The following is a 19,156-nucleotide window of genomic DNA, read 5'->3' on the forward strand; positions in this document are numbered from 1 at the left end:
TAAAAATATATGACTGAATAAATAGATAGGGAAGAAGGGATAAATCTTCCTTACAAAATAATTCTAAAGAATATATGTAGATACTCCCTGACCTAGGAAGTGGAGCTTAATTTCTTTCTCCTTGAGTGTGGGCTGAACTTATTCACTCTTTTACAAAGGATAGAATTTGGAAAGGAAAAAAATAACTTTACTGTACCTTTCAGACATTACCTTAACCAAGTGATTAACATTAACATCAACAGTGATATGTCATGTTGATATCATGTAGCCCTGTGATATAGTTTGGCTCTGTGTTCCCACCCAAATCTCATCTTGTAGCTCCCACAATTCCCACATGTTGTGGGAGGGTCCTGGTGGGAGATGACTGAATCAGGGGGTGGGTTTTTCCAGTGTTGTTTTTGTGATAGTGAATGGGTCTCACAAGATCTGATCGTTTTAAAAATGGGAGTTTCCCTGAACAAATTCTTTCTTTGCCTGCTGCCATCCACATAAGATGTGACTTTCTCCTTCTTGCCTTCCACCATGATTGTGATGCCTCCCCAGCCATGTGGAACTATATGTCCAATAAATCTCTTTCTTTTGTAAATTGCCCAGTCTTGGGTATATCTTTATCAGCAGCATGAAAACAGATAAATACACCCTGATTTGATGTTATGAGAAGGATACTTCCGTGATGTTGTTCCCCAAATCTCATAATTTCAATTTAATTATGAGAAAATCTCAGATAAATATAAATGGAAGGATGATTTACAAACTGCCTGCTATGGTCTGAATGTTTGCATGCCCTCAAAATTCATGTTATTGAAACATAATCTCTCTATACATAATCTCTACCTCTTAATAATATTAAGAGGTAGGGCCTTTGGGAGGTCACTAGGCCTTGAGGGCAAAGTCGTCATGAATAAGATTAGTGTTCATGTAAAAGAGGCTCAGGGGAACTTGTTCACTCCTTCTACCAAATGAGGTGCCATCTGTATGAAAGTAGGCTCTCATCAGGCACCAGATCTGCTGGTGCCTTGATCCTGGATTGCCTGGCCTTAAGAACCTTACTGTTTATATATTATGAAGTCTAAGGCATTTTGTTACAGCAGCGTAAATTGATTAAGACACTGCCTGACCAGTATTCTTCAAAACTGTCAGGGTCATGAAAAAAAGAAAAAAACTGAGAAACTGTCAAAGATTAGAAGAGAGCAAGGAGAACTAACCACTAAATTCAACATAGTATCCTGAATTAAATATGGCAACATAAAAAGAACATTAGTGAGAAAACTGGGGAAATACAGAGTATCTGTTTTCTTAATAATAAACATTAATATCTGTTTTGACAAATATACCAAGGTCATGTAAGATGTTAACCTTAAGGGAAACTGGAATCTCTCTGTATTGTTTGTAACTTCTCATTTATAAATTTAAAATTAAGAAGTTTATTGAAAAAATCCCTATAGTGAAGTTCCAAGAAGAAACTATGTTCTTCCAGGTTTAAGCAAAAGTTCATAATCCTGGAAAAGTCCTACTTCTGCTTCAGGGCTCCGTTGGATGGTGATGTCCTTGGGAAGCTTCCTATAATTTCTCCAGAAACGTGGTTTCCATAGAACCTGGTACTTGCCTCCTGATATGGTTTGGCTGTGTCCCCACACAAATCTCATCTTGAATTGTAGTTCCCATAATTCCCAAGTGTTGCAGGAGGAGCCTGGTGACAGGCAAGTGAATCATGGGGAAGTTTTCTCCCATACTGTTCGCATGGTAGTGAGTCTCATGGGATCTGATGGTTTTATAAAGGGAAACTCCTTTTACTTGGTTCTCATTCTCTCTCTTGCCTTCTACCATGTAAGACATGCCTTTTACCTTCTGTCATAATTGTGAGGCCTTCCCAGCCACGCGAAACTGTGAGTCCATTAAAAATCTTTTTCTTTATAATGTATCCAGTCTTGGTATGTCTTTATCAGCAATGTGAAGATGAACTAATATACCTCCTTTTAATTGTACTTCTCACAGTGTCTTCCCAGGGGACTGGGCAACCTCAAAGGCAAGAGCCAGAATCTGTTTTTATTTTTTGCCCAATATCTAGAAAAATGCCTCTCACAAAATGATTGTCTACATTCAATAAATATGCATGTATTTGAGCCAATTTGGTTATGGAGTAGAGCACAGCTATTTCAAAGTAAAGGGAAGAAAAGCCACCAATTACTACTTTAAATAAATCTAATTTTCATTGGAAATTATTCTTTTCTGATAACTGTTTGCTTCAAAGTATACCGTATATTTTGGAAGTAAAATATAGTCCAAGACCATTGCTTCAAATCACAGAGAAGTATGGCAACTATATACTGTGATGAAAAGTGAAGATTTAATTAGCCTTGTGCTGGTGACGTTTTTCTAAATAGTAAACTAAGCACTCTGAGAACCTTTCCACTCTTAATTATTAGGGAAATTATGCCTTGTAAAAGTAAACCCTACTCAGATGATGTGTAATGGGCCAAACAGGCAGGAAATATTTGGCATTTGTAGTCTCCTGGTGTCGCGTTTTTCTTTTATCTTTGCTGGTTTCTTTCTCATTAAATGATCGGAAAATTACTGTGATTTTATTCCCATAGGCTGAAAATTAGCCTGCTAAGCTTCAGCCTTAATCAGATTCTGATGACTAAGAATTAATCTATTTTAGCAGAAGCATGTCTAACGGAAATCAGTATAGCTCTTTTCTGCCACAGCAGAGCAGTCACTGCTGTCTCCAGTGATTGATATGCAGTAGCCAAATGTAGAAATCACTCAGGTTTAAATCCCTTTGTTCTCTGGCCAATATTGATTAAATTTTGTTTTCCCAGAGTACATCTGTTCACATGCACAGCTTTCACAAAGTTAAAAAAAAACCCTTCATTTTGAATGCTAAAAAAGAAATATTTTAAGAGAGTATTTAAACCTCTCTGGCATAACTGGGTGGGGCTATGTTTTCCCACCTCTGATATTGTGATTCAGGGTTATTCCAACTGTTTCAAGAGATGGAAGAAAAGTTGTTACAATGTTTAAATTCAAAGTTAAAAAATATAAACAAATTAGTTTATATTTTAGTTTGTCACAAGAGAAGGTTGCAAGGATAAAACAGTGTAATACAGAATTGTAACTCCAAAGAAACTATACCTAGATAATTTATTCAAAATGAATTCAGCATTTATTTATGAACACTAGGGCCAGGTAGTATGGCATATGTTTAATAAAAATTGGTGAATAAAATAGCTGTTGTCCCTCCCTTCATGGATTTTTCAGTCTGGAGGGAAAGAAGTTTTAAAAGACGTTCATGTTAGATTTGGAGTTGCTTACTGGATTTAATGGTGCTTCCCTTACTTTAGTAAGAGACTAACTTAAATATGATCATACCTACATAACGATGTTTCAGTGACCATGGACCTGTATATGGCAGTGGTACCATAGGATTATAATGGAGCTAAAAAATTCCCGTGTCCTAGTGATATTGAAACTGTTGTAAAGTTATATAGCACAACATATTGCTAATGTGTTTGTGGTGATGCTGGTGTGCTGTGCTGCCAGCTGTATAAAAGTAGATCACATATAATTATGTACAACACATAATATTTGATATAGTAATAAATGGCTATGTTATTGGTTTATGTATTTACTATCCTATACTTTTTATCATTATTTTAGAGTGTATTCTTTTTTAAAAAAAATTAACTGTAAACAGTCTCAGGCAGATCCTTCAGGAAGTGTTCCAGAAGAAGGCATTTTCATAGGAGATGATAGCTCCATATGTTATTGCCCCTGATGATCTTCCAATGGGGCAAGATGTGGAGGTGGAAGACAGTGGCAGTGATGATCCTACCCTATGTGGGTCAAAGCTGATGTGTGCCTTTGTGTTACTGTTTTTAACCAAACAGTTTAAAAAGTAAAAGAATTTAAAAATAGAAAAAAGCTTGTAGAAGCAAATTAAAAATGAAAATATCTTTGAACAGCTGTATAATGTGTTTGTGTTTTAAGCTAAATATTAATACAAGAGTTAAAAAGATTATAAGGTAAAAAAGTTAGAGTAAGCTAAGGTTAATTTATTATTGAGAACAGAAAAATTTAAAAATAAATTTAGTGTAGCCCAAGTGTATTCAGTTTATAAAGTCTAAGATAGTGTCCAGTTGTGTCCTGGGCCTTCACATTCACTCACCACTCACTCACTCACTGACTCACCCAGAGCAACTTCCTGTCCTTCAAGCTCCATTCATCCTAAGTGTTTTGTGTAAGTGTACCATGTTTTTCTATCATATTTTTACTGTACCTTTTCTGTATGTAGATATGTTTAAATATACAAACACCATTGTGTTAGAATTATTGATAGTATTCAGTATGGTATATGCAGCATAGATTTTTAGCCTAGGGGTAGTCTAGTCATGCAGGCTAGACTGTAGTAGTCTTTACGGTCTAGCTTTGTGTAAGTACAATCTACGATGTTTGCATAACAATGAAATCTCCTAATGCATTTCTCAGAACATATACCTGTTGTTAAGTGACACGTGACCGTGTAAGTCAAGGGTAAACAGACATTGTAGAGTTGGTCAAAGTAGAAAGTGATCTAGATAGTAGGATTTGAGGGTTCTGCTATTTAAAATATCTTTTCAATCCAGGTTTGTCATTATCTAATTTCCCAGGATTAGTAATCATCTTTATAAATACAAATATTCCCAAGAGCTTTATAAACTGCTTCTTTCAATAACTTCTCCCTCTAGTCACTGGCCTCACCTGCAAGCACCTTCTGCTCAGCCAAGTGAGCCTCATAATTCCACAGTCTGTGCTCTGAAGTCATTTTCTTCTGTCTCCAAATCCTTCCCTTTTATCCCACTTTTTAATCAAGGCCCATATCAAATGCTATCTCCTCTGTAAAGCTTGCCCTGGTATCATTCTTGATATCACTCTTATGGTTTGTATTATTTATTTGATAACTAATGTTTTGCCTATATCATGGCAAGTAAGCAATTAATTGTTGTGGGCTGTATGTATGTCTGGAAAACCCTAATATAGTATGTTTCTAGGAATTTCTCCACTTTCCTTTAGGTTGTCTAATCTGGTGGTGGATAATTATTCATTATAGCCCCTTAAAATCATTTTTATTTATATGGGTTCAATTATAATGTTGCCTCTGTCATTTATTATTTTATTTAATCGAGTCCTCTCTTTTTCTTCTTAGTCTAGCTAAGGGTTTGCTGATTTTGCTCTTTTCAAAAAATCAGCTGTTTCAATTTTTATATATTTTTTCTCTTTTCAATTTTTAATTTATTTCTGATCTAATTTTCTTTCCTTCTGTTAATTTTAGGTTTAGCTTTTCTTTTTCTACTTCCCTGAGGTCAAAGTTAGGTCATTTATTTGACATCTATTTTGTTTTTCAATGTAGGTATTTATCATTATAAATTTCCTTCATAGTGCTACTTTGGTTGAATTCTGTAAGTTTTGTCTTATTTTATAATTTTCTTTTTGTGTTTCTTGACCCAAGAGTTCTTTAAGAGTCTGTTATTTAATTTTCATGCATTTGTGAATTTTCCCATCTTTTAATTATTGATTTTGGTTTCACTTCATTGTTACTGCAAATATACTTGGAATAATTTTGATCTTCTTAAATTTGTTGAGACTTATTTTGTGATCTAGCATGTGACCAATCCTGGAGAATGTGCATTTAAGAAAAGTGAGTGTTCTGCTGCTGTTTAGTGGAATGTACTGTATATGCTTTTTGGGTCCACTGGTCTATAGCATAGTTTAGTTCTCTTGGTTCTGCTATTTCCTTGTTAATTTTCAGTCTGAATGGTTTATCTACTATAAATCGTTGGATATTGAAGTCTCCTACTATTATTGTATTTCTGTCTAGTTCTCCTTTCATATATACCACTGTTTGCTTTATATATTAGGTGTTTTGATATTGGATGCATACATATTTAAAACGGTTTTATCCTTCTTTTGCAGTAATTTTTATTATTAAGTAAGGCTCTGCTTTGTCCTTTGTGACAGTATTTGACCAACAGTCCATTTTGTCTGATAGAAGTGTAGCCACTCTGCTTTCTTTTAGCTACCAATTGCTTGGAATATTGACGAGTTTAGTTTATTTACATTTAAAGTAATTATTAATTTGTAAGGCCTGTTTTACAAAATTATTATTTTTTTCTCCCTGTTTTGTACTTCTCTTGTTCCTCTCTGCCTCTCTTAGCGCCTTTGTGTTTTGATGAATTTTTAAAAATAGTATTATGCTTTGGTTCTTTTCTTTTTATCTTTATGTACTATATTTTTTTGTGGTTACCATGGGACTTTCATCAAATATTTTATAGCTATAACTATCGATTTTAAGCTGATAATCTCATACAGAAACTCTGTATTTCTGGCTCATGCCTATAATCCCAGCACTTTGGGAGGCTGAGGTAGGTGGATCACAAGGTCAGGAGTTTGAGACTAGCCCGGCCAACATGGTGAAAGCCCCATCTCTACTAAAAATACAAAAATTAGCTGAGCGTGGTGGCAGGTGCTTGTAATCCCAAATACTCAGTAGGGTGAGGCAAGAGAATCACTTGAAACGGGGAGGTGGAGGTTGCAGTGAGCCAAGACCAAGCCATTGCACTCCAGCCTGGGCAACAGAGCAAGGCTCTGTCTCCAAAAAAAAAAAAAAAAAAAAAGAGAGACTCTATACTTCCTCCTCCCTCTTATGTAATTCATGTTAGATTTTACTTCTTTCTATATGGTGTTCTATTAAAAATTTTCTGTGGTTATAGTTATTACCCCTAGTTTTGTTCTTGTAATTTAAATACTAGTGTTAAACATGACTTACATGCCACCATTACAGCATTATAATATTCTGTTTGTCTTTATATTTACCTGTAGAGTGAGATTAATTATACTTTCATATATTTCTTTGTTGCTGTTTAGCATATTTTTATTCTAACTTGAAATGTTACCTCTAGCACTTGTAAGGCATACCTAGTCATAATGGACTCCCATAGTTTTTGTTTTAGAATTATCTCTCCGTCATTTCTAAAGGATATATTTGCTGGGCAAAGTATTTTTAATTAGCAGTTTATTCTTTTAGTATTTTGAGTATCAGCTTACCTTCTCCTAGCTTGCAAGGTTTCTGTTGTGAAATTCACTTACAGTTTTAGGAAGCTTCCCTTGTGTGTGAAGAATTGATTTTCTCTATTTTCAAAGTTATCTCTCTCTCTCTCTCTCATTTTTTAATTTTGACAATTTAATTATAGTGTGTCTCATTGTAAAACTTTTTGGGTTTCACCTATCTAGGTGTCTTTAGGTTTCATGAATTTGAATGTCCATTTTTTGCGTTTAGATTTGGGCCATTTTAAACCATTATTTCTTTAAATATACTTTCTGTCACATTCTTTCTCTCTTCTCCTTTTTGGATTTGTATTAGTGTGGTTGATAATGTCCCATAAGACTTGTAGGCTTACTTCACTCTTTTTTGATTCCTCTAACTGGATAATTTCAAATGACCTATCTTCGATTTTGCTGATTCTTTCTTCTGCTTGATTGAGTCTGCTATTGAGACTCTCTCTTAGAGTTTTTCAATTCAGTCATTGTAGTCTTTATCCTCAAGATTTCAGTTTTTTCTTTTTTTGGTTTCTATTTCTTAATGAACTTCTTATTTTGTTCATATCTTGCTTTCCTGATTTCATTGAATTGTCTACTTATGTTATCTCGTGGTTCATTGAGCTTCTTTAAAATGGTTACTTTGAATTCTCTGTCAGTTTATGAATCTACATTTATTTAGGGTTGGTTACTGGAGCTTTATTAGTTTCCCTTGGTGGTATTATGGTAGCCTGATTCTTTGTGATCCTTGTAGCCTTGTGGTTTTGTTTGTGTATTTAAAGGAGCAGTCACTTCTTCCAGAATTTATTGACTTCTTCAAATGTTCTCCTGAAGGGTCCCTAGATGGACAGGACTGCCTCTGAACTGTGGTCAAGTGGGGATAAAGTTGGGTCATGGGGTTGCTTCTGTATCTGCAGTTGGGTCTGCTGTCAGCAGGCCTGTTACTAGGGTCATAGGTGAATGTGGCTCTTGCCAGGCCCCTTCTCAGAAACAGCCTTTCTCTGAGGCCACAAATAAGCAGAGCTGAAGTCAATTCCACAGGGGAATGAACCTGTTTTCAGATCTGTAGTAGGGTCTGTAATGATAAGCCCACTACTGGGGTAAAAGCCTGCTTTCTCAAAGCAGCTCTTCTCAGTCTTGGGTTTACTGGGGTGTTACAAACTCCCACCTGTGTCCACAAACTTCCACATAGGTACTTTTGTCTGTGGATAGTTGCCAAATTGTCATTTGTATAGAGGACAAGGGCTGGGATGTCTTATTCTGCCATGTTGCTAACATCACTGCTCAGGAAATTTCCTCATGTTTTTAAATTATAGCAAGTAAGTTCTAGATGTTGTTTACAGTCTACAGTGAATTTTGGTCTGTGTTAACATTAACAGAAGTCCACCATTATTTGTAATGGAAGTGGCCTCAGAATATGCTTAATATTTTAGAAATTATTTGTTTGGGGTCTATAATACTTGCATACTCAGTGAAAACAATACGGTAAATCAACTACTCTTTAATTTTACAAATATTATACCAACATGGTCTGAGAAACGACATCAAACCACAGAGAAAGGCCTCCAAAGACATGATTCACATACAGAATATCTAAACTAAGAGAAAATTCCCTTTCCACACTCTTGACCCTCCTCTATTCATAGCTGTAGAAAACATGGAAAAAAATTATCACAATCTCAGGAGAGAAGAATCCTGCTTATCACCCTGCCTCACGTCTGCTTTGATCTCTTAGTTGAGTGCATGTTTTTCATCATTATAATTTACATGTAGAACAAATTAAGGAAAAATTAAAGAAGTACCCAAATCCATTAATTTTACTAATTGGAACTATTAACATTGTAGGTTGCTAACGTTTTTCTCCTTCTGACACTAGAATCTAGGTTATTCAGGAATACAGATAACAGGTGTGTGTGTGTGTATGTGCACATGTGTGCATGCAGGAAGTAGGCAACTTATTGAGAAAGAAAAAGCAAGATGATCAGCAAGGCACTGTTCCTGTTTTCTTAGTTAGGAAACTTCTGTGATTAGATTAAGCTTTAAACCTTAACTCAGAAATTAGTATTTCTCTGTCCCCTTCTACTTCTTTCCACAAGAGTGGCAGAGAGAACTCTGCATCCTTTCTTGAACGACTTTCAAGGAGCCCAGGGGTGCCTTGCACATGGTGGGTGCTTGATAAATATTTGTTAAATAAGTGAATTGTTAAATGTATATATAGCCAGTTCACTCTTCACATGTCTCTTTTTTTCTCATGAGAGGTTTTAAGAATGGGCTCAGTTCCAGAATTATACAATCAGACTAATTACATATATTTATGATTGGATGCTAAGATTGTTATAAATTCTAATCTTAGTGCTACCTAGAATAGCTTGTCATAAGATCAGAATGATCATCATGAAGCTGTGATTCAATCCAAACAGTATGGAGTCAGAGTCTGGCCCTTACTCAATAATCCATGTGGGCTCTCTGCAAATTCAGGGTAAGTAAGCTGGGATTGGCAAGAGGAGGTGTACTGTTTTAGTAACAGGATCAGAGAAGGCTTCTTTGTTGGGAACCATATGAGCAGAGATCCAAATGAAATGTGATGTCTGCTGCCTTCTCACACAGAATGCATTATAAGGTCATTAACCTATTACTAGGCTCCATTTTATCTGTTGTGTTTCAACTAGATGGCTTTCTTATCTCCTTCAAGATCCTATTCTGGCAAAAAACTTAGCTTCAGGCGTGGGTACTTGAGCTGTAACCTACTCTCATATTCTCTCTCCTTATTTATTTGAGTTCCTTGCTCCCTCCTTGTCACGGAGGTAGCCATGCTGACCTGTAGACTAGTCTCACAGCACCCTCCACTGGGAAATTAGGAAATAGATAAATGAATTTAAACTATGATCCAAAAGACCCACGTGAGTGTCATGATTCTAAGAAAATGCACAAAATATTTTCTTGATCAGGGCCACTGATAGATGATATGGGAAGAAGGCAAAGTCACATTTCAATGACTTCATGTTTCTGTCCAAGGGCAGCTTGGACCATGCCAATCCTATATGTCTTGTGTGGAATGGTGTCCACATATTAGGACACTGACTGCCCATCCAGAGTTAAAGGCAAGATAAATAGAACAGAAACAAACTGGATAGCTAAAACAGGCAACAGTTTCCACAAGGATAAAGTTATTTAAAAACTAAGATGATCAGATTTTAAACTAGCATGGGTCTAAAAGGGAAGGGAACGTCTGCATAGAGCTCTATAGAGGCATGTCATTTATTTTCTGAAGTGGGCAATTTTAAGATTAGTTAGGATAAGACAATTAATCTAATATATTTCAATAGTTCTATCCAATAAATATTTGTTTAGCAACTGCTGTGTTAGGAGACTTTTTATCAGTCAGGAGCTCATGATCTAGTGGGAGAAGATAAATCTGACTGCAGAATTCAGGGAGAGCTATTACCTTAGCTGTCGTCTAGTTTAGGAGTCTGGGAAAGCTTCCCAGCTTTGCTTATTATTCCAAAAAGCAAGCACAAGTTCCAGGTTTCTTAGCCCACAAGTCTGCTAGTATATAAGACATTTAAATGTAGATCTTGAAATTTTCATGGGCTATTTCTAAGCCTGTTGTCATTATTAGAGGCTCCCTCTTTGCCCACCTCCTCAAACACTTTCCCAACAACAATCTCCTCCCCCAACTGAAGCCATACCCTCTCTTTGATTGTAAATTTCTAGTGAGAAATAAGATTTACTGTTAGTTAAGCTTCTTCCCAACCTATGTTCAGTGACTCTGCTGATCAATTACCTTTGTTCTGCTAGAAAATTTTCTTTAAGTTTCCCTCTGTAATTTCCAGAACCAGAGGTGCTTAAAAGTGACCAAGTTGTTGGCTCTCTTTGTATCTTCAAACTTAACGGAGAATGCTGTATTTGCTTTACCAAGCAAGTTCAGAATTGATATCTTTGTGATGCTGATTCAACTCAGAGGAAGATGGCATACCTTTCCAAGTATTCATCCCAGCCCATTGTTTCTCACTTGTAGGGTTTCCTTCCAAGCATCAATGATTATATGTGGCAAGGTAATAAGGACATCTACATGATTTATTACTCATATTTTCCACCATTGAAGTCAGCTTGGAAAGAAACAACTTGATAGAACTCAGAAAGTCTCTTTCCCTCCCTTTGATGCAGAACCTTTAGGTAACTCTTAAACTTGTCATATCCATGAACTTTATGATATCTTTCTTGTTCTGCATGGCAAACCACCCCTCAATCCTGTCTAGATCTCACTTACTCCAAGTGGAAGGAGTAGACATTTCTGACACTGTCTCTAATGACTGTTTATTTAATTTGCATGTGGTTTTCTTATTATGGGCCTGTTACAATAAGGAGTTGGTACTAGGGCTGGGATAACTAAGGGTTAAGGTTGTTTAGTGTGACTTTGGCAGACCCTTAACTCAGCTTGGTCTATTCTTAGTCTAACTATTGTGATTAAAGCATATAAATGATTCTAGATTCTGCCTTGTTTCATTTTTTATCTCTTTTCCCTAAGTTCTGACTAGTTGGCACAGTGCCACCTGGATTTGTTTATTCAACTCTTTTTATTCATACTGTCTGGTGCTAAATTACAACTTCTATCATATAGATGTCTCCCCTGACATCTTCCCACAAAATTGCTGGACATCTGTGATTTATTCTAGTACACACTCTCTATTGTTATGCCCAAATGTAATCAAATTAACAATCTGAACAAATGTGATATTTTGATATAGCCAAACATAATTACATTAATAATTTAAGGGTATTCCTTTGAAATTTTTAAATAATGGAATTTGTAACACTTTCAAATAATTTGGCTCAGTTGACGGGTGCATAGTGTAGTAGAAAAAGCCCTGCTCAAGGAGTCAGTCAGGCTTGGATCTGACTCTCACCTCTGGCAGTTATTATCTGTTGCTTTGGAAATTTAGACATATTTCTCAAATATTTTGAGCCTTGGTAGTATCTTCTGTATGGAGAAGAATAACAGAGACTTTGTGCATTGGAACTGGATGAGAAATACACATGAGAGCACCTTAGTGCCTGACATTGCAGCCAGTATATACAGGCAGTTGGGTGCATGGATGTTGGTGTCACATGAGGCTTTGATTTCTGGAAATGCTATTCAATTTTGATGTGACTTGAGAAAGCTATTTATCTTCTTTATTTTTTAATGTCCTCATATATTAAATGGGGATAAGTTTTCCTGTCTTATGGAGCTGTTCTATGGATTAAGTTGTATGATGCAAGTAAAGTGCTTAGCACAATATCTAGCAAGTGAGTAAATGTTCAAAAAATGTTTGCTCTAGTAATACAAGCTATTTCATAACTATTAATAGTTGTGCAAGAAGTGAAATTACATATAAATTCAAGGGAAAGTTTCTCTCTGTAAAAGAAAAATTCTTTTAAACAAAAACAGTAGGTACTATGTATCATATGACTATTTAAAAAATAGGCTCAATTAACCTAATCCATGATCATAAGCCATTGTATGAAGAACTTTCAACAATCTTATAAAAATCAGCACTGAAAGAGAATGATTGGAGTTTGTTTACTTTGTCTTGCATTAAGATGAAACTAGAGACTTGTATGTAGATGATGTTCAAATAATATTTGTAAAATGAATTCTTTTGAATAGCATGTGGATATTTGAAAGAGTTTTAAAGGAATTTTTCAGAAATTATTCACCATGGGTTGCATATATCAGGACATGATAATTTTCTTGGCAAAAAAAATTCAAAAATATTATCATTCCATAAATGACCCATGGAAAGACTAATAATGACTATACTTCAAGTGAGAAACCATAGTATACAGGTAATGTTTTTACAAAATTATCTAAATACAGATAACTTTTTTTCCATTTTCAAAACACGTTCTTTTCTGGGAACATTATTTTTCTGTGTTTGAACACTAGTGAGATGAATAGATGCTATGTAAAAACCAATTTCAAAACTGCTTTATATAGTCTGAAAACAGGGGAAAGCTTTAAAAGACCTCATTATCTTAGAATTCTGTTCATGAAAAATTACTGTAAAGTCTGATGAATCTGCTAGTTTTATAAATATTACTGTTAGTTGCACTTATAGAGAACAAATGGGTCTTGAAGTACATAGTGACACCTCTATTCAACACCCTTTTGTCTTCCTGACTCTAGCCCTGGAGAGAAATACTCCTATTCAGGAGTGTCTGGTATTGAACAGCCTACTCTCAGGAAAATAAAACATCCCTGGTCTGTAGCATATGCTTTTTTTTCTGTTGTGTAAATATTTCCACCATCTGGGGTTGGAAAAAAGATACACACAGTCAACTCCAGCAAGCTGGAACTGGCCCACCACTATTCCTATTCCCTACCAAACATGTGACTCTTGTAGGGCTGACATTTGCAATACTTAAGACAAAATGCTGGACACAGGAAAGAGACATGACCAATCCTGTGCCCAATCCCTTTGCTTCAGGTATTGGTCCAAAGGTGGACAAATGATCCAGTTTGGATTAAGGTCTTTATAAAAAAATTAACATTTGAAAGCTGAGAGAATTTCCTTCTTTGTGCTTGAATGATGAGCTGTGAATCATAAACTCAGAGCTTCTTGGGGCTTTTTATCCATGCATGTTATAGAAGAGAAGGAGGCCCTGCAGAGAGTGGAAGACATGAGAGATGGATGGAGAGAGAGAAAGAGAAGGGCAAGGAGAAAGAGAAAGCAAGTGTGCACATTTTAAATATCTTTTACAGTGACATGAGCCAAAATTTCCATTAGTTACTTAAGTTAACTTGAATTCAGTTTCTCTAACTTGCTACTTAGTACATATATGCCATATTAAAAAAATAGATTAATATTAGAATGATGAGTTAGAAGAATCATGATTTATATTTGAAGATTTTTTATAGCACTTATCATGAATTTAAGATTTTAAAGGTTTTTTTTTAATGTGTATAGATTGACTAAGATCACATGTTTTCTATGCCTTTTGAAGCCCCATTGCCCCATTGTCTCTTAAAAGTCAGTGATTTAGTGGGTCAAATGGCTCCCTCTCTCTCTGTATATATATAGGTGGATTTTTTCATCAAAATAAAGACATGTATGTATAAGATCTATACAAAACATAATCTCAGGCCCCAATCTGAGTTCGAGACATACTGATCTAGAGCAATAATGGATAGCAATAATAACTACATTTTATTTCAAAAGGCAAAAACGAAAACAGTCCCCTTTCCTAATATTGTACATAAGATCTTAAGACCTATCACTTCCCAGGGCTGCTGAGATAGCTATCTGCTTTGCATGGTGCCTGCTATGGTTTGAATGTATCACCCAAAGTTCATGTATTGGAAACTTAATTCCTCAATGCAATAGTATTGAGAGGTGGGATCTGTAAGAGGCTCTGCCCTTATGAATGAGTTAATGTCATTATCATTGTAGTGGGTTTGTTATCCTGAGAGTGGATTTGTTATCAAAGTGAGTTTGACCTCTTCTCGCTCTCTCATACTCTCTTGCTCTTCCGCTTTTCACCATGGGATGATACAACACTAAGACCCTCACCAGATGGGGGCCTTTTGATCTTGGACTCCTCAGCCTCCAGCATAATAATAAATAAGTCTGTTTTTTTTTTTTTTTTAATAAATTACCCAGTCTCAGGTATTCTGTTATAGTAGCACAAAATGGACTTAATGCCAGAATCAGTTAGATTTGTTATGTAATCAGTTAGATTTCTAATTCCAAAAATTTTCAGTAATGCCTCTTGTACATTTTTGTTTATAAAATAAGCTGCCACAAGGATCTAGTTATTGAGCCACTTTCACTTCATGGTTCAGAGCATTGGCTGGGTCTGCATCTGCATTTTGGCTCAGAATTTTCTAACTGTGTGATATTGGGAAAGAAAGTATTCAACTTTATAAAAATTAGTTGTCTCATGTCAAATGACAATATTTGCATTTTAGAGTGTTCCTATTTTTTGCATCTACCATACAAGCCATGACAGCCATTTTTTCTGGACTTTTCTTTCCTCTACCCTGTTATCCACATGGCTACCCTAGGAATTGCAAAAGTGGTTAAAAAAAAAAAGGGTAGGTTTTCCACTCTCCAGCCTACCCAATTACCAGGGCTTTCCCTTTTTTACCATTGCTGTCTTTGGTGGGTCAAGTTTCCTATGCTCTGTTTTGGGGCACTTATGAGTGTCCTGGCTGATGATAGTGACAGTACCCATGGAGGTTCTGCAAAATCTTGAGGTATAGACAGATGCTAATATGCTGGATGGTGCACTGCTGAGGTGGAGGCTGCTGATGGTGGCAGCTATTATCCCCCCAACAATGATGACAGCCACTGACATGGTTTTTCTGCCAAAGTGAGGATAGTTTATCATCCGAGCTTCCACTCTACTCCCTAGAGCTGGCCAGTTAGTGATAATTGGCCATATTTTCATGGTAACTCTTCCCTTTTATCTCTACCTCCCCTGTGATGCTTTAAGTCTGAGGATTCTGCCCTCTTCTGAGGTTTTGGCCCCTTCATGTCCTTTCCTCTCTCTTAGCCTAGGTAACCCTCAACAATTTTCCCTCCAGTTATAGGAGTTGAGGTTATTGCCTTACCTTTTTCAATTTAAAATTTTTGTCATGTAATCTCTTTGTCCCACTCCCTTCAGGGATTTTCTTTTGAGTCTCAAGTGACTAGTTAGAAAGCATTAGAAACAACAACAACAAAAAACCCAACCAACCAACCAACCAACAACTAAACAAGACAACCAACAACTAAACCAAACAACCAACAACTAAACCAATGAACCAATCACTAAACCAAACAACAAGCCAAACAACCAACAACTAAACCAACAACTAAACCAACCAACCAACCACTAAATCAAACAAGCCAAACAACCAACTAAACCAACCAAACAACTAACAACTAAACCAAACAACCAACAACTAAACCAACCAATCAACCAGCAACTAAACCAACCAACCAACCAACCAACAAGTAAACCAACCAACCAACAACTAAACCAAACAACCAACCAACCACTAAATCAAACAAGCCAAACAACCAACAACTAAACCAACCAACCAACCAACAACTAAACCAGCCAATCAACCAACAACTAAACCGACCAACCAACCAACAACTAAACCAACCAACCAACAACTAAACCAAACAACCAACCAACCAACAACTAAACCAAACAACCAACCAACAACTAAACCAAATGAACGAATTAATGTAAATGTATTTTTTTGTTTGCTTTTCTTATAGAAAAGTAAGTATACTTTTTCTTTTTACTTTTCTTGTAGAAAAATAGTGATGCTTCTGTGTTCATTGACTCATTGGAGAAAGGTACAAGTGTGTAAAAAAAAGTAAAATCAGAAAGACTGACACTTCGAGATCTTGTTTCCTTGATGTAACAGAATCCACCTATGAACACTGTTGGTCTGGTGTTGGGCATCTGGATCAACTTTGGCCAGTTGTGGTTCTTTTTCAGGAATCTTAGAATTGCAACCCATAAGGCATAGCCTTTTGTTAGGTGTTAATATTTTAAGATATAAAACTTGAGACTTATTAATGTTCTTGTCTACTGTCATATACACAGAGAACCAGAGGAAATGCACCTACAGACAAAGAAAGAAGAATAAGGGAGACTTGAAAAGAAGAGAGATGAGACATAGTAAGGAACTTGATAGCATTTCTTCTAGAACCTGGTACTAGGGGTTTCTGCATTTAAACTGCATTCTTATTACTGGGTTTTGTGAGTTGCATTTCTGTTATTTGTGACTCAGAGTCCTGTAACAAATATACTCACTTCACAGTGTTTCTATAAAGTTTAGGGAAAATAAGACTTTTGAGTCTCTTAGTATAATGTCTGGCACTTAATAAGTATACAGAATGCTGCTGTTATTTTCACAGTTTGTTTTTTGATATGTGACTTATTGTTACTAAGATTTCCTATCACTATTCATGTTTGTCCAAGATAAAATGATTTACTTATTCACCATCTATTTTGTCCGTTTTACAGTTAAGGACACACGCTTGTTCTTTATCACCATCACATGCTTTTAGGCACCATTACTTAGTGCAGTGTCTCACACATAGTAAGCATTATGATGATTTGTTCAGCGCATGCATTTGGGGTATAATGTGGTAATAATTGTTTAATTTCAGTTATTTAAGAATAAAGAAACAAAAATATCACTCCTAATTGTTGCCATATATGTTGAAGTTAAAACTGACAAGTAGTGAAAAAATTTGACTTTTTCTTGAAAATGTTTGATAAAATTTCTATTGAATAGAGGGCTCTTTGCTTTTGTATTAATTGTGAAAACTGAGATACTCCTGCAGGTTTTAGATTTCTTTAATAAAATGCCACATGTAAGGCAATCATGTTCTGAACTTACCTTAACTAATGGAGAAAGGCAGCTGTACTTGGGATTAGTGTTTTGGGGCAAAGGTGTAGAATATCACCATTTTACAAAATTTGCTACATGTCTTTTACTGTAAATTCTGTCTTTATATTTTTTAATATACAGATTTTAAAAGGTATTTCAAAAATGCCTGCTTTGTTGCATGATTTATGGTAGGGAAATGAGCATTTTTCTAAGAAGGCATGTTAACGTTAACTTTTACTATTTGAGCGAAATGTTGACTTAACAAAGGTGCTTTCCTAATGACTTACCTGGCTTGACATTCTTTTGTGATTTAGTACTATGAAAGTTATACATTATCAATCAATAAGTTATGTAGTTTTCTTTACTAGTCCAGTATGGATGAAAAATATCTCTGAAGAGACTTCAAATTTGTCCCTTTTTACTTCCTTTAAAACAATCCTCTCAACTATTACTCTTTCCAATAGAGCTTTGTTTCTCTTTTGGAAAAAAAGAATATTGGGCTGTTACCTAATAAAAGCTGTCAAGAATAAATTGTACAACCTTAAGGAAAAAATCATGTTGATCTTATCTGAAAATAGATGGAGAAGATCCATAGTTTAAATCATGGAATGGAAGAAAAAGAACTGGCTTTGAAGAAATGAAAGTTTGTTTTGTGCTGTTTTTGTTTGCTGTGGATGCTTTAAGAAACTAGTGAAAGCTAGGACTCCTTTCCTAGAGGAAATTATAAATCAATATATACAAAATTCTTTATGACATTCAGAGAGTTCACAACATGCTGAAAGTCTTCTATGAATTCTGTTAAGAACACTTGCTCTCAAGAAAAACATGCAAAGAGTAAAGATTATTTAATACTTAACTAAGTTGCTTTCCATGAAAATCTGTTTAAATAGTGTTCGTTGTTTTACTTCTGAACTGACTAGTGTCAGTTTGCTGACATACTGAGATACTGAGGGCAGTTTCTGCCTTAAGTCTTTAGAAGATGTTTTCTGTGAAATGTATGTGCATTCATATTACAAATACTGAAACTGAGGGAAGCATCTGCTCTGTCAGAAATAGTTCTCACTATAATAGAACATGTTTCATAATTTGGGGTGGGGAGAATCAAATTACAAAGAATTGGTTATATAGGATTAGATGGATATTCAGTTTAAGTTCATTAATCATAAGTAAATACACTGAAATGCTCTTAGCATTGTCCTCTAATATCATAAATAAAATTGAGACGACTTACTCTTTATGGAAAACAGTAAGTTAAGAACAAAAAAATTGCCTGGGGAAATGTATTACTATTTCTGTCTTAAACATTTCAACAGTCAAAAGTCTTCTGCTGGTGGCAATTAGTTCATACGTAGTTTGCCAGAGTGTTTAATACACAGGATCATATCAGCCCCTCTAATGGTATTTGCTTTTAAAAATATGAATGCATACCACGATAGATAAAGGCTTCTTGATACCTTCCATCACTAGATTAAGGTTAGAGCAAGAACGTATTTTTTATATATTTCCATAAGATTCCTCTAACATTGATACTGGTAATAAATAGTAGCCTCTGGTGATAATACAACCCATCATTTCTGCCAAAGTCACTTCCCTATCTCTATGTATCATCATGGAATTTCAAAGTACTCTGTTTCTGTGGTGGACAGTTTATTTAATTAAAACAGTTTTAGGTAATATACTGAAACTTGCCTAAAGGATTTC

Source organism: Sapajus apella, unplaced genomic scaffold (genome assembly GCF_009761245.1).
Source record: "Sapajus apella isolate SASKATOON/1434 unplaced genomic scaffold, GSC_monkey_1.0 scaffold108, whole genome shotgun sequence".
NCBI lineage: Eukaryota > Metazoa > Chordata > Mammalia > Primates > Cebidae > Sapajus > Sapajus apella.